This window comes from Meles meles, unplaced genomic scaffold (assembly GCF_922984935.1).
Source record: "Meles meles unplaced genomic scaffold, mMelMel3.1 paternal haplotype, whole genome shotgun sequence".
NCBI classification, from domain to species: domain Eukaryota; kingdom Metazoa; phylum Chordata; class Mammalia; order Carnivora; family Mustelidae; genus Meles; species Meles meles.
The window spans coordinates 209,153-225,404 of record NW_025721148.1 but is presented as its reverse complement, the minus strand read 5'-3'; positions in this window follow the sequence as shown (position 1 = coordinate 225,404).

The window sequence follows — 16,252 nt, the reverse complement described above, 5'->3', positions numbered from 1 at the left end:
CGGCCTCGTCGACCGGGAGCGGCCTCGTCGACCGGGAGCGGCCTCGTCGACCGGGAGCGGCCTCGTCGACCGGGAGCGGCCTCGTCGACCGGGAGCGGCCTCCTCGGGTAGGGGAGTCGTGAGGAAGCGGGCTCGCCGGGGAGCGGCGCCACTGGGGGCCTTGTGGTCGGGAAGGGTAGGGGAGTCCTCGGGTAGGGGAGTCGTGAGGAAGCGGGCTCGCCGGGGAGCGGCGCCACTGGGGGCCTTGTGGTCGGGAAGGGTAGGGGAGTCCTCGGGTAGGGGAGTCGTGAGGAAGCGGGCTCGCCGGGGAGCGGCGCCACTGGGGGCCTTGTGGTCGGGAAGGGTAGTTGTTGGGTAGGGTAGTTGTTGGGTAGGGTAGTTGTTGGGTAGGGTAGTTGATGGGTAGGGTAGTCATTGAGGGGTGGCCTCGTCGGTGAGCGGCGCCGCCGGGGGCGTTGTGGTCGGCTAGGGTCCTTGTTGGCTAGGGTCGTGGTCGGGTAGTGGAGTTAGGAGCGTCGTCTTCGTGGCTGGCGTCCTGGTCGTTGTCGCCTCTTTGTAAGAGATGGCCCCGACTGGTCGGTTGGATTTTCTCTGCTTGGCGCGAAATAAAGCTTTGCTCGACTTTCGCATCACATCAATCTTGTTCCTTTGATCATGGACCCTAACAGTGTGCATTAGGATATTTATTGCAGCATTGATGTAGGGATTAAAAAAAAAAAAAAACTGAGAACTGGAAGTCCACCAGTAAATCCATTGGAAAAATCAAGATGTAAGTCAAGAGAAGTCTATAGTATGGAATATTATGAAGCTATTACAAAGAAAGAGTTATGGACACACACTGACCTAGAGGAATATGTATGATAGGTTAAATGAAAATAGAAAGCTTTAGAGTTATATGCATGATTTTTTAAAATTAGCTTTTGCATTGTAGGGCTGTTTCTCTGGGATGTTAATTCTTAGGAGGTAGGGAGGAGATGAGGGCATTTTTAGAGAAATTATCTTCTTCCTATCCCAGTAAAATGATACCAACGTAGGAGATTTCATTTGACCACCTAATTATGTATTTCATAGTAATTGGACTAGGAAAGGAGAAATCCAGGTTCTGTTTTGACTTACATGCCATGGATATATTATTGGATTACCTAATCTCTTCTAACACCTGTTGAGGAAATAGGGAACTATTAAATGCTCCAAGGTCCTCCTAGGACAAGATAATGTTTCCTCTGCACTTCTTACATTTTGCTGTAGTTATATACCAAGTTTAGAAGATCATAAATTAGTATGTCAGCTATGGCCCCCTAAAAAAGGGCCATCAGTCTTCACTTGAGAAGGTTCAGTGCATTTATGCCCATATTTAGCATATGGAAAATGTACACTCAGTCTGGAACACAGCCTACTTTTCACAGAATCTCCCAGTCATAAAACAATACATCTAGGAAGAAATGAGCAGACTTTAAACATGATTGCTCATCAGAATTACCTGCAAATCAAATAAATGCATATATACCCTATGCATACCCTGGAATTTACAAGAATCAGAATATCCAGAAACTAAGCCCAGGAATCTTTTAAAAAATGATAGCCAAGGGATTCTGAACCATCTCCTCTGTACACTAGTGTTTGTGAACTACAGATGAAGTTTATCGTATAAGGTCGAGCTGCCTGTCAACAGGCAGGGAAGACAACAAACATTTGTAAAGTCCCTACATAGGAAATACCTCTTAGTGCTAAGCCCTCCTGCACAGCTAGCAATATGTATGCAATTCAAACATGTTTCTGGAGTTTCAGTTTTCAGACTAGGATCCTTGACAAGGAATTTTTTTTAAGATTTTATTTATTTATTTATTTGACAGACAGAGAGAGAGATCACAAGCAGGCAGAGAGAGAGGGAGGGGGAAGCAGGCTCCCTGCCGAGCAGAGAGCCCGATGCGGGGCTCGATCCCAGGACCCTGAGATCATGACCTGAGCCAAGGGCAGAGGCTTAACCCACTGAGCCACCCAGGCGCCCCTTGATAAGGAATTTTTGCTAAAGTAGCATACAAGCCTTGCCATAGAGGGTTACCCTGAGCCACTTTAATTTGCAACTGATTCTCTGTGTCCTGATAGGCTGTGTCCTAATCTTTAGTCAAAGGGCATATACTTTGTGCAAAAACTCCATCATTGGGTGGATCCCTCTCTTTAAAACTTCGTTAAAGCTAATGGTCAAATTGTGGTTGTATAGTCCCTCTTAAAATGAAAAAAAAAAGTCTATTAACACCAGACCTTCAATGTCTGAAATCCTTGAAGAATATTACCATTAATAGAAAGACCAAGTGGAAAGGGAAGCGTTTGGAAACACTGAATCAAAGAAAATGGCACACATGGTATTTCTTTTTAGCTCTAAGGCAGTAAAGTACCAGATGTCATGCAACAAAGTCTGAGGGGACCATGGAACCTCATGGGCGTAGCCAGAGTGATAGCTTTAAAAAGCTCTTGTGCTTATAAAAACAAGCAACTTGGCACCATTAACTCCATAAGTTAGATTTAAGACTTTTTCCAGCCTGCATGTGATTTACTTAAACATTTGTAATGCTTACCTTTTGCATTAAAAGGGAGAATCTTTGTGAATAAGGGGTTTGTCCAGCCCCTATTTATGGGTCTTTCACATATAGTAGGTTGCTTAGTAAATATCTGCTGGCTCTATTAGTTACCACCTTCTAACTGTGCGGATGGAAAAGGAAAGGTCAACTGAAGTTCTCAAGTTGAAATAAGCTACACAACAAAAACACTGACTTCATTATCTAATGGGGATGGCAGGAAATGGTGAGTTTGAAAATCCACAGCAGAACCGTAGAGTACAAAGTCTCAAATTCTACAATCTTAAAATGAGCCTTGGTTAATTTCAGGGCATACAATGAGTCGATACAGTTACAAAATTATCAATGACCAGTCCTTCATGTTCTATTTCCTAGAAATCTATGGAATTATCCAAATAGGATGTTGCTCACACCTGTCTGACCACTGCTCCTTTGTCTTCATTGACGGAACCCCTCCCTACTTCCACCCCATTTGCTGCTCACATTATCACTCAGAACAGTCTCTGCAAGCTCTCTATTCTCTGCTCGAAACAAGCTGATTGTTTTTCAGGGCACTAGTTCTATTATCTGTGTTCTGATGAGTTTCAGGCCTTTATTTCCTGCTCTTGCTTCTTCATGTTTCCAGTCCCATATGTTCATAATGGCTGCTGGACATTTCTATGCAGATACCAACTTCTTTGAAACTGTTTATCCTCTAACACTCCTCCTCTTCCTATCCTCATTCAGGATGGAGAAATCTAACCACCCAAGGTCAAAACTGCTCATTTTTTTTCTTCCCCACTATCATTACTCACTGAATCTTAGCACTCCTTTTTCCCAGCAACAATGTCTTCCCTCCATTTCATTTCTCTCAATCTGCTTTCATTATATCATTCTCATGTGGCCATAATAACCTCCTAACTTCCAGTTCCCTGCCTCCGTCAGTTCTATGTGTCGGTACCAAATTAATCCTCCTCAAGCACATTTATGTCAGGTCGCTCTGCTGATCTAGAACACTTCAGTAGGCCACGACTTCTCAAGAATGCTGTCCAAATTCATTTGTCTGACGTCCAAAACCCTCTGTAACTCTTTCCCTTTCCCCTCTGTTCTGGTCTGAGGAGTCTGCCATTTCACCAGATATGATCACAGCTCGCTCCTACTCCATCCACTCCATTCTTAGCACCTAGGATGCTGTCCTGTGCTCTGTCCTCCCATGTGAAAGGTCCCTTCCCTTCAACGTCTAGATTTATGTTTCATCTCTAGCGTGACCAAACAAACTCAGAGACCACCTCTAACAGCTTTTTTGTTAGCCCTAGGCATCTTTAGTACAGAGCCTGTATCTTCAACTACTTTATATGCTTCCCCTAGTATTTCATAAATAGTAAATGCTCAAAAGATTTATTTTGATTATTTATTTTGATTAGATTTAGAAGCTGGCCTATTGCCTTGTTTATGATTCTCCATCCAACTTGCCCAAAACCAATGAAAGAAAAAAGAACCCAAAGAAAATACTGGAGGCTAGGCTAAGTACCCCGCCTCCAAGGTTCAAACAAAGTTCTGTGAATAGAATTCAGGCTCTTCTGTCTCTGTTCAAATAATGCATGTCTCCTAAGACTGGGAAATCTGTCCTTGGGGAGAGGTACCAGCCCAGATGGAGATGTGGAGGAATGACTCTTGCCATAGGAAATTTTCTAACTTCCAGTTTGAAAAAATTCTTTTAGGGGGATTTTATGATATACATGCGTGTCCCTCACCATAACCAACAACTGGTCCTTGTTTATGTGGGAGAGGCAATTAGCATAGACCTGGATGGTTTCCCTAAGATTTTGCAAATTCTGTGTTTCTGACCCTTAGAAGAATAAGTCATGATTTTACCTGGCTGAAATTTCTTTAGCCAAACTACCTTTTAAAAAATACTAAAAACGCAGTTCTTCTTTCCAGCCACAGATTTTTATTTTTTCAAATATTCATAGTATAAAAACATAATTCTTAAAACCCTGGTATGAGTTTCCAGATAGATTTATTTTTCTAAGATCTTACTCATTTTAGAGCAAGCGAGCACACAAGTGGGGTGGGGTCAAGAGAGAGAGAGACAGAATCTGAAGCAGATTCTTCACTGAGTGGGGGCTTGATCCCACAACTGCGAGATCATGACTTGAGCTGAAACCAAGAGATGTTCAACTGACTGAACCACCCAGGCACCCCAGATACATTACTTTCTTAATTATGCTAACTGGGATTGATGAAGTCTTAATATATTTTGCTGTGAAGAATTGGCTAATCCTAAGAATAGATTGCATATTCTAGAAAATGATGGACCCAGGGACTGAACCAAAGTATGCTAGCTTGGACGGTATAAATGTAAGTCTTCAGGAAAGAAAAAAAAGAGACGCACACCCATCTTTGTCTTCTAGTGTGAGAGATTCAGTCCCAAAGCCTGCTTCTAATAGTATGCCAACTAGGCTGAAACCAAAGTGTCAACAGGGCAACATTTCCTCTGACAGCTAGAGGGGAGAATCTGTCCATGCCTTCTAGCTTCTGGTGACTGTGGCTACCTCATTCCAAACTTTCTCCTTGGTCACACTGCCTTGTCAGATCTCTTGCTTCTCTAAGGACATGTGTGATTGCATTTTTAGGCTCTTCCAGATAACCCAGTGCAATCTCTTGTCTTGATATTCTTAATAAATTTGCAATGCTCTTTTCTTTTCTGTCTTACAAGGGAATACACATTCTAGGGATTAGAACATAGATGTATTTTGTGAGCCATTATTCAGCCTACCAGAATGATGATTATTCTGCATATATAAAAAACTTAAAGTTTTAAACTATAAAACACCAAAAATATTAGTGTCTATACCATATGGTCAACAATGATTATCCTTGGGAGTGGGTCGACCAAGAATTTTCACTTTCACTACCACACGTGCTGCTTTTTCCCCCCCTAATATTACTGTGCTTTTGAGACTGTTCACTCTTCTATAAAGAACGTGTAACTGATATGTTTGTATTGAGGGATAAAAAGATAAGGATTAAAGTGAAAAATTCCAGCCCTATGAAAGCAAAATGATGCCCTAATTGGGTATCTTTCTCCTTCATTTCATGGCACTTCTTTCCTGCACGCCTCTCCCTCGTCCTTGTGTAGCTGCTCTTTCACTCATCTGAGCAACATAGATTGAAAACACACTTGAGGCAATGTAATCCAAACTTGGATTTGCTTGGCTTCAAAGTCCCTCCTGTTCCCTCTGTTGCAGGAGGTTTCTCTGAATTTCTCACTTCAAAGACCAAAGAAAGAACTTTCCAGAAGAAAGGGGACAAGGAGAAGAATTGGAAGGAATAGGGAATTTTTTTTTTTTTTGACCTGTGCTCTGAGATGTCTTTGGTTTTGTGTGTGTTTGTTTTCCTCTCAACAAAGGCTGCAGTGTCCTGTGTGGGGATAAATCAAGCCTTACCTTTCATGTCCAAAACTCTACCACTTGTGGAAGGTTTCTTTGCTATGCTGCTGACATAGTATCATTTGTCCACTTTCTCAATTTGGATTCTTGGAGCAGTTGCTATCTGTTAGGCAAGGATAGTAGGAGAATGTCCCAAGAAGTCCAATTTCCCTTCAATCTGCTGCTAGCGCCCAGTGCCACAGATTTAAGATACATAGATCTCATTGGTGACTAGTAACTTCCCTCATCGCTCTCCTCTAACATCCAGTTTCTTTACAAATCCCTCAGAAAGATCAAAGTGTCCACTGGTCTGAGCAAACTAAGCATTTGGAATTACACAGCAATGTCCTTTCCCTAGAAACAAGACTTCATCACATTAAAGGACAAATCTGGAAACCCATCTTCTTTTCTATAGATATTTTAAAGAATTAGTCACTGTTGCATTATATCTACTTGGCCCTACTTTGCACTTTTTGCATGACAGAAGACATTTTCTATTGTTTTGGAGAAATAACCAACTGTTTTAACATATATATGCAATCAGGCATTTAATTAAAGCAACTTAGTTTATCACTAGGTGCATTTATTGTACTGTCTAATCACGGAGGTAAACACAGCTGCTATGGGCATGTGGGGAGAATACTCTGGGAAAAGGGGGCGTGGTGGGGAAATCTGTTTAAAAGCTGCCAACTTATCTTTCCTTTACTCGAAATTTTGAAGAGAGGGGCTAGTTTTCACTGACAACAAGGGCAGCAGCCAAGTATATACTTTTTAAAGAGATGAAGAAATCTAGATTTCATAGAAATGAATCATGGGAAATGTGTATAACCAAGCTTCTCAAAACTGATATGCATAGAAATCACCTGGAATCTTGTGAAAATGCAGATTCCAATTTGGTGGGGCTGGGCTGGGGCCTGAAATTTTCGAAAAGGCATTTCTGGTATGTCCGCCCCCCCCCAGGTCGTGCTGATGCTGCTGGGGTTGTGGGGTTGGTCCAAGAGAAGAGCAAGATTGAGAGGAGCCCGTCAAATGATTCAAGGTCACCATCTTTTTGAAATCAAGAAAACATCCACATCTTTTGTTTTCAGGGGCCAAAATGTAGTGTCCTTTTTTGATGAATTAAAGAAGCTCTAATCCAGAGGAGTGCCTTTCTGATATTCCAAGCCTGCAATAATAGCTCCTATTTCTTTCAGTGGCTTGGTTTACTCTGGGCTTTAAAAATGTACATATTTTTAAATTTCCAAATGCTACCATACTCATTGAGAGTAGAAACAGAATCCTGATAGTGCTGGATGCATATTAAATATTTAACATATGTGTCACTAATTGAGTAAGACTCTTCTGTTTCTATAAGGTATTTCCAGTAACCCCTGTCAGTGAATTGCCCCTTTTGCTAATTAAACAATGGAGAGAGCTTAGGTAGACACTGGGTCTAAGCTTTAAATGTGAACAGGGATTAAAGGCAGGTTTTAGGTTAAGGCTTACTATTAGATTTCAAAAAAAATACTCTGAGATCTCTGGGAAGCGGTCACCACCTTAAAGCACTGTCCTTCCCATCAGGAGTGCTGTGCCAACACCCTTGACATTGCTCCTCATTCAAAGCGAGCCTTCTTTTTCAATTCTTTTCCCTTCTGTTTTTGTATGAACATAACATTTGTCAGTGGGCTAATCCTATGTATCTTCGAGGGGTTGGAGGTGAGTAAAGAGATCATGGACAACATGTTTGTCCCAGCACCTATCATGATACATCTCATTTGTGTATAATTAGGTGTACTTATGATCAGAATTCAAACTTAGGGATCTTGTGAATATGACCATTTCCTAAATCATTTTTAGACAAAAACTTTAGCTTTGAAATTTTGAAAATACTTTTGAAATCTGTTACTTTGATTTAGAGCTTACATAAAATCAGGATTAAAATTCGTGGGTCGCATCTAACAATTATTAGAGCATTTGAACTTCAGCCTTGTTTTGTGCTAGGAGAGAGAGATGCGGGCAGTAAATAGCAACTGAATGCAGCTATAGATTGGAAATGCATACAGAAGTTAATTTAATATAGAAGGCTAAAGTAGCCTTCCACTAGCCAGGATACTGTAAAATCAGTCTTCTCTCAGAAATAAAGAAAAACTGAATGAAGCCATTAGTAGAGTAGGAAGCACTTTCAAAATGCTCATTGTGTCAAATGCTTATGATGGAAACTGCAATTATAAATCTGGGTGACTTAGAAATAGTACATAAAATATTCTCAAGCTGCCTATAAACTTGCCAGAGCCCTTACTGTCTATATATTGTTACACACAATATATTATTTGCCAAGTTCCACAAATCTAATTTCTAGAGCAGAGGCTCCTGGTCACCTTCCCCCCCCCCTTTTTTTGGAAGCAGAGTCATGAACTGATTACATGGAGGAAATGACTCATTAGGGTCCCCCATACATACTTGAAATAAGAAAATATGGCTAAGTGTCCTCTGCAGACAGGCTACTTAACCAGTTTTCTCTATTCAGACTTTATTCATTTACCAAACCAAACTTCAGATCACGTTTGTCTATTAAAATCCTCACCATCCTACTGGAAAGTGAATTGTGCCTAGTGAAGGAACTAATCTTTTTTTTTTTCTCATTTTATTTATTTTTTCAGCGTAACAGTATTCATTCTTTTTGCACAACACCCAGTGCTCCATGCAAAACGTGCCCTCCCCATTACCCACCACCTGTTCCCCCAACCTCCCACCCCTGACCCTTCAAAACCCTCAGGTTGCCCCAACCTCCCACCCCTGACCCTTCAAAACCCTCAGGTTGTTTTTCAGAGTCCATAGTCTCTTATGGTTCGCTTCCCCTCCCCAGTGTCCATAGCCCGCTCCCCCTCCCCCAATCCCACCTCCCCGCAGCAACCCCCAGTTTGTTTTGTGAGATTAAGAGTCATTTATGGTTTGTCTCCCTCCCAATCCCATCTTGTTTCATTTATTCTTCTCCTATCTCCTACCCCCCCATGTTGCTTCTCCATGTCCTCATATCAGGGAGATCATATGATAGTTGTCTTTCTCCGATTGACTTATTTCACTAAGCATGATACGCTCTAGTTCCATCCACGTCGTCGCAAATGGCAAGATTTCATTTCTTTTGATGGCTGCATAGTATTCCATTGTGTATATATACCACATCTTCTTGATCCACTCATCTGTTGATGGACATCTAGGTTCTTTCCATAGTCTGGCTATTGTAGACATTGCTGCTATAAACATTCGGGTACACGTGCCCCTTCGGATCACTATGTTTGTATCTTTAGGGTAAATACCCAGTAGTGCAATTGCTGGGTCATAGGGTAGTTCTATTTTCAACATTTTGAGGAACCTCCATGCTGTTTTCCAGAGTGGTTGCACCAGCTTGCATTCCCACCAACAGTGGAGGAGGGTTCCCCTTTCTCCACATCCTCTCCAGCATCTGTCATTTCCTGACTTGTTCATTTTAGCCATTCTGACTGGTGTGAGGTGATATCTCATTGTGGTTTTGATTTGTATTTCCCTGATGGCGAGTGACGTGGAGCATTTTTTCATGTGTCTGTTGGCCATCTGGATGTCTTCTTTGCAGAAATGTCTGTTCATGTCCTCTGCCCATTTCTTGATTGGATTGTTTGTTCTTTGGGTGTTGAGTTTGCTAAGTTCCTTATAGATTTTGGATACTAGCCCTTTATCTGATATGTCGTTTGCAAATATCTTCTCCCATTCTGTCAGTTGTCTTTTGGTTTTGTTAACTGTTTCCTTTGCTGTGCAAAAGCTTTTGATCTTGATGAAATCCCAATAGTTCATTTTCGCCCTTGCTTCCCTTGCCTTTGCCGTTGTTCCTAGGAAGATGTTGCTACGGCTGAGGTCAAAGAGGTTGCTGCCTGCATTCTCCTCAAGGATTTTGATGGATTCCTTTCTCACATTGAGGTCCTTCATCCATTTGGAGTCTATTTTTGTGTGTGGTGTAAGGAAGTGGTCCAATTTCATTTTTCTGCATGTGGCTGTCCAATTTTCCCAGCACCATTTATTGAAGAGGCTGTCTTTTTTCCATTGGACATTCTTTCCTGCTTTGTCGAAGATTAGTTGACCATAGAGTTGAGGGTCGATTTCTGGGCTCTCTGTTCTGTTCCACTGATCTATGTGTCTGTTTTTGTGCCAGTACCATGCTGTCTTGATGATGACAGCTTTGTAATAGAGCTTGAAGTCCGGAATTGTAATGCCACCAACTTTGGCTTTGTTCTTCAATATTCCTTTGGCTATTCGAGGTCTTTTCTGGTTCCATATAAATTTGAGGATTATTTGTTCCATTTCTTTGAAAAAAATGGATGGTATTTTGATAGGGATTGCATTAAATGTGTAGATTGCTTTAGGTAGCATAGACATTTTCACAATATTTATTCTTCCAATCCAGGAGCATGGAACATTTTTCCATTTTTTTGTGTCTTCCTCAATTTCTTTCATGAGTACTTTATAATTTTCTGTGTATAGATTCTTAGTCTCTTTGGTTAGGTTTATTCCTAGGTATCTTACAGTTTTGGGTACAATTGTAAATGGGATTGACTCCTTAATTTCTCTTTCTTCAGTCTTGTTGTTGGTGTACAGAAATGCAACTGATTTCTGTGCATTGATTTTATATCCTGACACTTTACTGAATTCCTGAACAAGTTCTAGCAGTTTTGGAGTGGAGTCTTTTGGGTTTTCCACATATAGTATCATATCATCTGCGAAGAGTGATAGACATATAAACTACCACAACTGAACCAGGAAGAAATAGAAAACCTGAACAGGCCCATAACCAGTAAGGAGATTGAAACAGTCATCAAAAATCTCCAAACAAACAAAAGCCCAGGGCCAGACGGCTTCCCAGGGGAATTCTACCAAACATTTAAAGAACTCATTCCTATTCTCCTGAAACTGTTCCAAAAAATAGAAACGGAAGGAAAACTTCCAAACTCATTTTATGAGGCCAGCATCACCTTGATCCCAAAACCAGACAAGGATCCCACCAAAAAAGAGAACTACAGACCAATATCCTTGATGAACACAGACGCAAAAATTCTCGCCAAAATACTAGCCAATAGGATTCAACAGTACATTAAAAGGATTATTCACCACGATCAAGTGGGATTTATTCCAGGGCTGCAGGGTTGGTTCAACATCCGCAAATCAATCAATGTGATAGAACACATTAATAAAAGAAAGAACAAGAACCATATGATACTCTCAATAGATGCTGAAAAAGCATTTGACAAAGTACAGCATCCCTTCCTGATCAAAACTCTTCAAAGTGTGGGGATAGAGGGCACATACCTCAATATTATCAAAGCCATCTATGAAAAACCCACCGCAAATATCATTCTCAATGGAGAAAATCTGAAAGCTTTTCCGTTAAGGTCAGGAACACGGCAGGGATGTCCATTATCACCACTGCTATTCAACATAGTACTAGAAGTCCTAGCCTCAGCAATCAGACAACAAAAAGAAATTAAAGGCATCCAAATTGGTAAAGAAGGAACTAATCTTTAAAACGAGCTTACTTTTTTGGGAGAAGGCTTTGAACATCCTAAACTTTCAGTGTCCACAAGAGCTGAAACCTCTCTCTGGCCTTCTAGAAGAAATTTTCATAGCCTTGTGAGGGTTTGTACTCTCCAGTTTGTTTCCCAAAACAGATCTTAACAGATCTTTATCTTGCTTCTTGTATTTAAGATACTGTCCTACACTGGCATATCAGATGATCTGTTCTGTGTGTTTCTCTGTGCTTTGCGACATGGAAAGCTGTGTTGATTTACATGCTGATTTTAGTCTCTGACAAAATTCTCCCTGCTACCGCAGCGACAGGGCTGGCAGTCAGCTGTGGGTAGAAATGTAGGTCTCCTAAATCAAACTGATGGCTCTTCCGAGGCTGCCAGATGCTGCAGGACATGAAACTGCAGCCCAGTTGTTAAACCCTGCTGTTTGTCTCTACAAGCTGCTCCAAAGCCTGGGTGGGGGAGCTTGGTTCCTACTGCATCCTTGTTTCTGCCCTGGAATGATGTGGTTTCCGGTGGCTGAGCCATCTTCAGAAGGGCGGAGCTAGGATTATCACTCACTTACACCCTGTCCAGGTGCTAGCCCAAGCCTGGGTATCAGAGCGGGTTGCTGTAGACTCATCAGGCCAAAGGGACTCCGATGAGATTGAGATTTGGAATCCCTCTCAGTACAAGTCAGCTTGGAGTGCAAGTACTACACAGCTCTGTGACTCTGTCCACTGTTGCCTCTCCATGGGATAACCAAGCTGTTGAGTGGGGTACCACTAGACCATCTTATTCCTCAACCCACCCCTTCCCATCTGATACTCAGGGCTCGGCACTGCCTGATTCCGATGTCCTCTCCCTTTCTCTTGAGTTCTCTCCAGAATCTCTGACATCCCTTGGTGAGAAATGGCTTATGTAAGATATGCCATACCCCATCTTTCAGACAAGTATGGTGTGTGTGTGTGTGTGTGTGTGTGTGTGTGTGTGTGTGTGTGTATACATACGTACATACTCGCACGGGGGATGGGGTTCAGATAGCACTCCACCCCAAACTGGAAGCTTTCTCCGGCTTGTGTCAAGAGCTGATACAAATAGGTAATTTAGAGAGGTGGTACTCAGTTCCACACACTGGATTTATCGGAGTGTGATCACCAGCCCAAACAGAGCCCCTGCTCCTATATCCTGGAGTCCTGGAAATGAGCGCTGTCACAAGTTTCTTTCAAATTCTCTATAGAAACCCTGATCAATCTGATATTTTCCAAACTATCATAATCTGGATTTTCTAATCAATTAGCATTTCAGCTGTTGTGTATTTAAGTGCCTATTGTTTGTAAGTAACAGAAACCAATTTGAGATACTTTAGAATAAAAAGGGTAATTTATTGTGAGGATTCAGACTGGGCTCTGGGACTTGAAGGTGAAATCGTGGACCTTTCTCAAAAGCTTTGGTCTCACCAGACCTCCTACAGTCTCTCAGTATCATAGTACCTGGATTCTGAAGAGAAAGAAGTGGCTATCCATGTTTCAACTAACAAAGGCCAGGGGCACAATTTTAGGTAACTCAAACCAAAACCTGGTGCCAAGCTCTACAGACAAGGTGCAGAGCTGGGGATCTCTGTGGCCCAGGCTCCAATAAGTACCCACTACAGGAAGTATTCATTTTTTTTTTTTTTTACATTAAGACAATAGTAGTGATCAAATCTTTACATCTCCTTAATCTGCACTTCATACAAGCCTACTTAAAATGTTCTCAGAAGGGTTGCAGATGAACCCCGTAGTTCTGAGCTTGGGTTTGCTGGACCTATAAAGATCCACGCTAGGATTCTGAACATTCTTCAGCCACTCCAGTGTTCTGAGAAGCCTTCACTTCCTTACCAGGATAAAGCTGCACAGGATCACTAGTCCCTTGAGTTTCTTGGATTTTTAGCTAAAATGTTAAGTTGTTGTGGTAATGTTCTGTGTTCTCATGGTAGAGGTTCATTATATGTATCTTTATTTTTTTAATTTTTTTTCCATTTTATTTATTTTTTCAGCGTAACAGTATTCATTGTTTTTGCACAACACCCAGTGCTCCATGCAATATGTGCCCTCCCTATTACCCACCACCTGTTCCCCCAACCTCCCACCCCTGACCCTTCAAAACCCTCAGGTTGTTTTTCAGAGTCCATAGTCTCTTATGGTTCACCTCCCCTTCCAAATTTTTTTTTTAAATAAACATATAATGTATTTTTATCCCCAGGGGTACAGGTCTGTGAATCGCCAGGTTTACACACTTCACAGCACTCACGATAGCACATACCCTCCCCAATGTCCATAGCCCCCTCCCCCTCTTCCAATCCCACCTCCCCCCAGCAACCCCCAGTTTGTTTTGTGAGATTAAGAGTCATTTATGGTTTGTCTCCCTCCCAATCCCATCTTGTTTCATTTATTCTTCTCCTATCCCCCTAACCCCCCATGTTGCTTCTCCATGTCCTCATATCAGGGAGATCATATGATAGTTGTCTTTCTCCGATTGACTTATTTCACTAAGCATGATACACTCTAGTTCCATCCACGTCGTCGCAAATGGCAAGATTTCATTTTTTGATGGCTGCATAGTATTCCATTGTGTATATATATGTATCTTTATTTAATCATGGAGAAGGTAAACTCAGAAGCAGACACAGTACTAATAGCAAACACTCACGTAGTGTCTTCTGTGTGTCTGTGCTCTTCCAATACTGCAGACGTGATGTTTCCAAAGCTGCAGTTCATCGACAAGGGGGTTCGTAGAAGGAGATATTTAAGTGCCAAAGAAGACTGCGAGCCACCCAACCAAGTCTTCAGTTAGAGTTCAGCATCAGCGGTGATCCTCATGCAGAGGTAGAAACATCTCGCTCTTAACAGGGAGTTAGTAATTCCCAGAACAAACTTCATAACTGAGTCTTCTTTGGCTTGCCACCCTTGAGTTTGATTCTAGCCACAGTTTCACACATTCCTAAGTTATAGTTTTGGTCTGTGTTCAAAGTAACCCTTCAGTGTTCTTGCATTTGTTACTGTGTTGGACATCTGGGGTTAGACTGTTTAGCAAGATAAAATATCCTCATTAGACTATAGAACACTTTGAAACCACATAGGGCTGTTGTCCTCTTTCAAGAATTTGAAATGTGTTCTCTGATCTGCCACATGGCTTGTCTATCGCTTCAAAACCACAAAGTAGCTATTTAATAACAATCCAGATCTAAGTGCTACTTTGTTAGATAATGAACCAGATAGCTTTTCATAAATATTCATGGCAACACTCAGAGATGAATGATATCCCCTCCTTTACAGATAAGGCAGCTGAGGCTTGGCAAATAGCTTGATAAAAAGTACTCCAAAGCACCCCAGGAGTGGAAGCTATAACATTCTAGGCAGCAGAGACTGTACCTGTTTCCTGTTGTATTCTCAGTCCCCAGCACAAAATGGGTCCATAATAAATACACAAGTAAGAAATAAACGAACGACTCTCACTTGGAAGTCCATGCTCCTTTCTGCTATATTGTTTCCTTTAAGATTACCCTGACATACATTTTGTGCCTAAGTGAAGAAATAATTTATCAGCCCTAATAGGAGAAAAATATTCTATTGTCATAGAATAAATGTATACTTCTACCCATTGGCTTGTCTTTTTGTGTTGACATGAAGGTTAGCTGCAGTATATAGAAATAAATCACAATAAGAAAACCAATCACCATAAATCCATGCTTGAGGAAAGGGGCAGTCATAATTTTGTTTGAATGCCGGTACAATATGTGAGCTACCAAAATTCACCTAATTCTGGGATCTTTTCCCCCCAGATAACAATATATAAAAGGTAATTCCATTGAAATAATCTTGTCAGTATGTTTAGTTGATGTTTTATAGCAGTAAAAATGTACTTAACTGCAAACCTCAAACAAAGTTACTGGAAGGAAAGATAAATACACGGGTGATCTGTGTTATGAAAATCATGAGGCAAAATTGCTCTAACTTTACTCTTAACATCTGTTGATCATGCCACATTGCTCTAAACATTTGAATTCCAGCTCTAAGTATTCATTGGTCTGAAAGAAATACTGTATGAATTATAACATTTACCTGCAGCCCTTAAAAAAATAAGGAGATGGTATGCAGAAGACTTTCTTTGTCTAGGGAAATGCTGCCCAATGTTTGCTGGAGAAAATGGCTATATTGATTCAGGACAATGGTTTATATTATCTTAGTAAATATAGTTTGAGGTCAATTACCAGAAATGCTAGTTTTTCACTGAGTTTATAAACTTCCTGGTATTTATAAAACTGAAAGAATGTGTGCTGTTCAACTTGTAACCATGATTATTCAGTGGGCCACTTTAAGTAAATACATAAACATCTGGTTCCAAGAGACCAGCAAAGACCTCACAGCTTCAGATCTGTAAATAGTGCCTCTCTATTAAAGCTCCTATATTAGTGTTTGAAAAACACTAAATGTGGTTCAGGACAATATATAAGGTCAATCTTAGTTTTGTAAGCTTCATGATTATATGACCCAAAATAGATTGAGACCAGAGAGGGATAAATTCCTTTTGGGTTGTGGATCCTTTTGTGAAGCTGAAGAATATTGGATAGCTAGCCTCACCCCACCCCCAAAATGGACAGAATATTACATGCAGCTTTAGAAGATTCTCTGATCTGAAGTTCATCAGTCTACATTAAGAATATAACTATCACTTCAATTTTTAGGCACAGGTGTACACGAATTTAAAACTACAT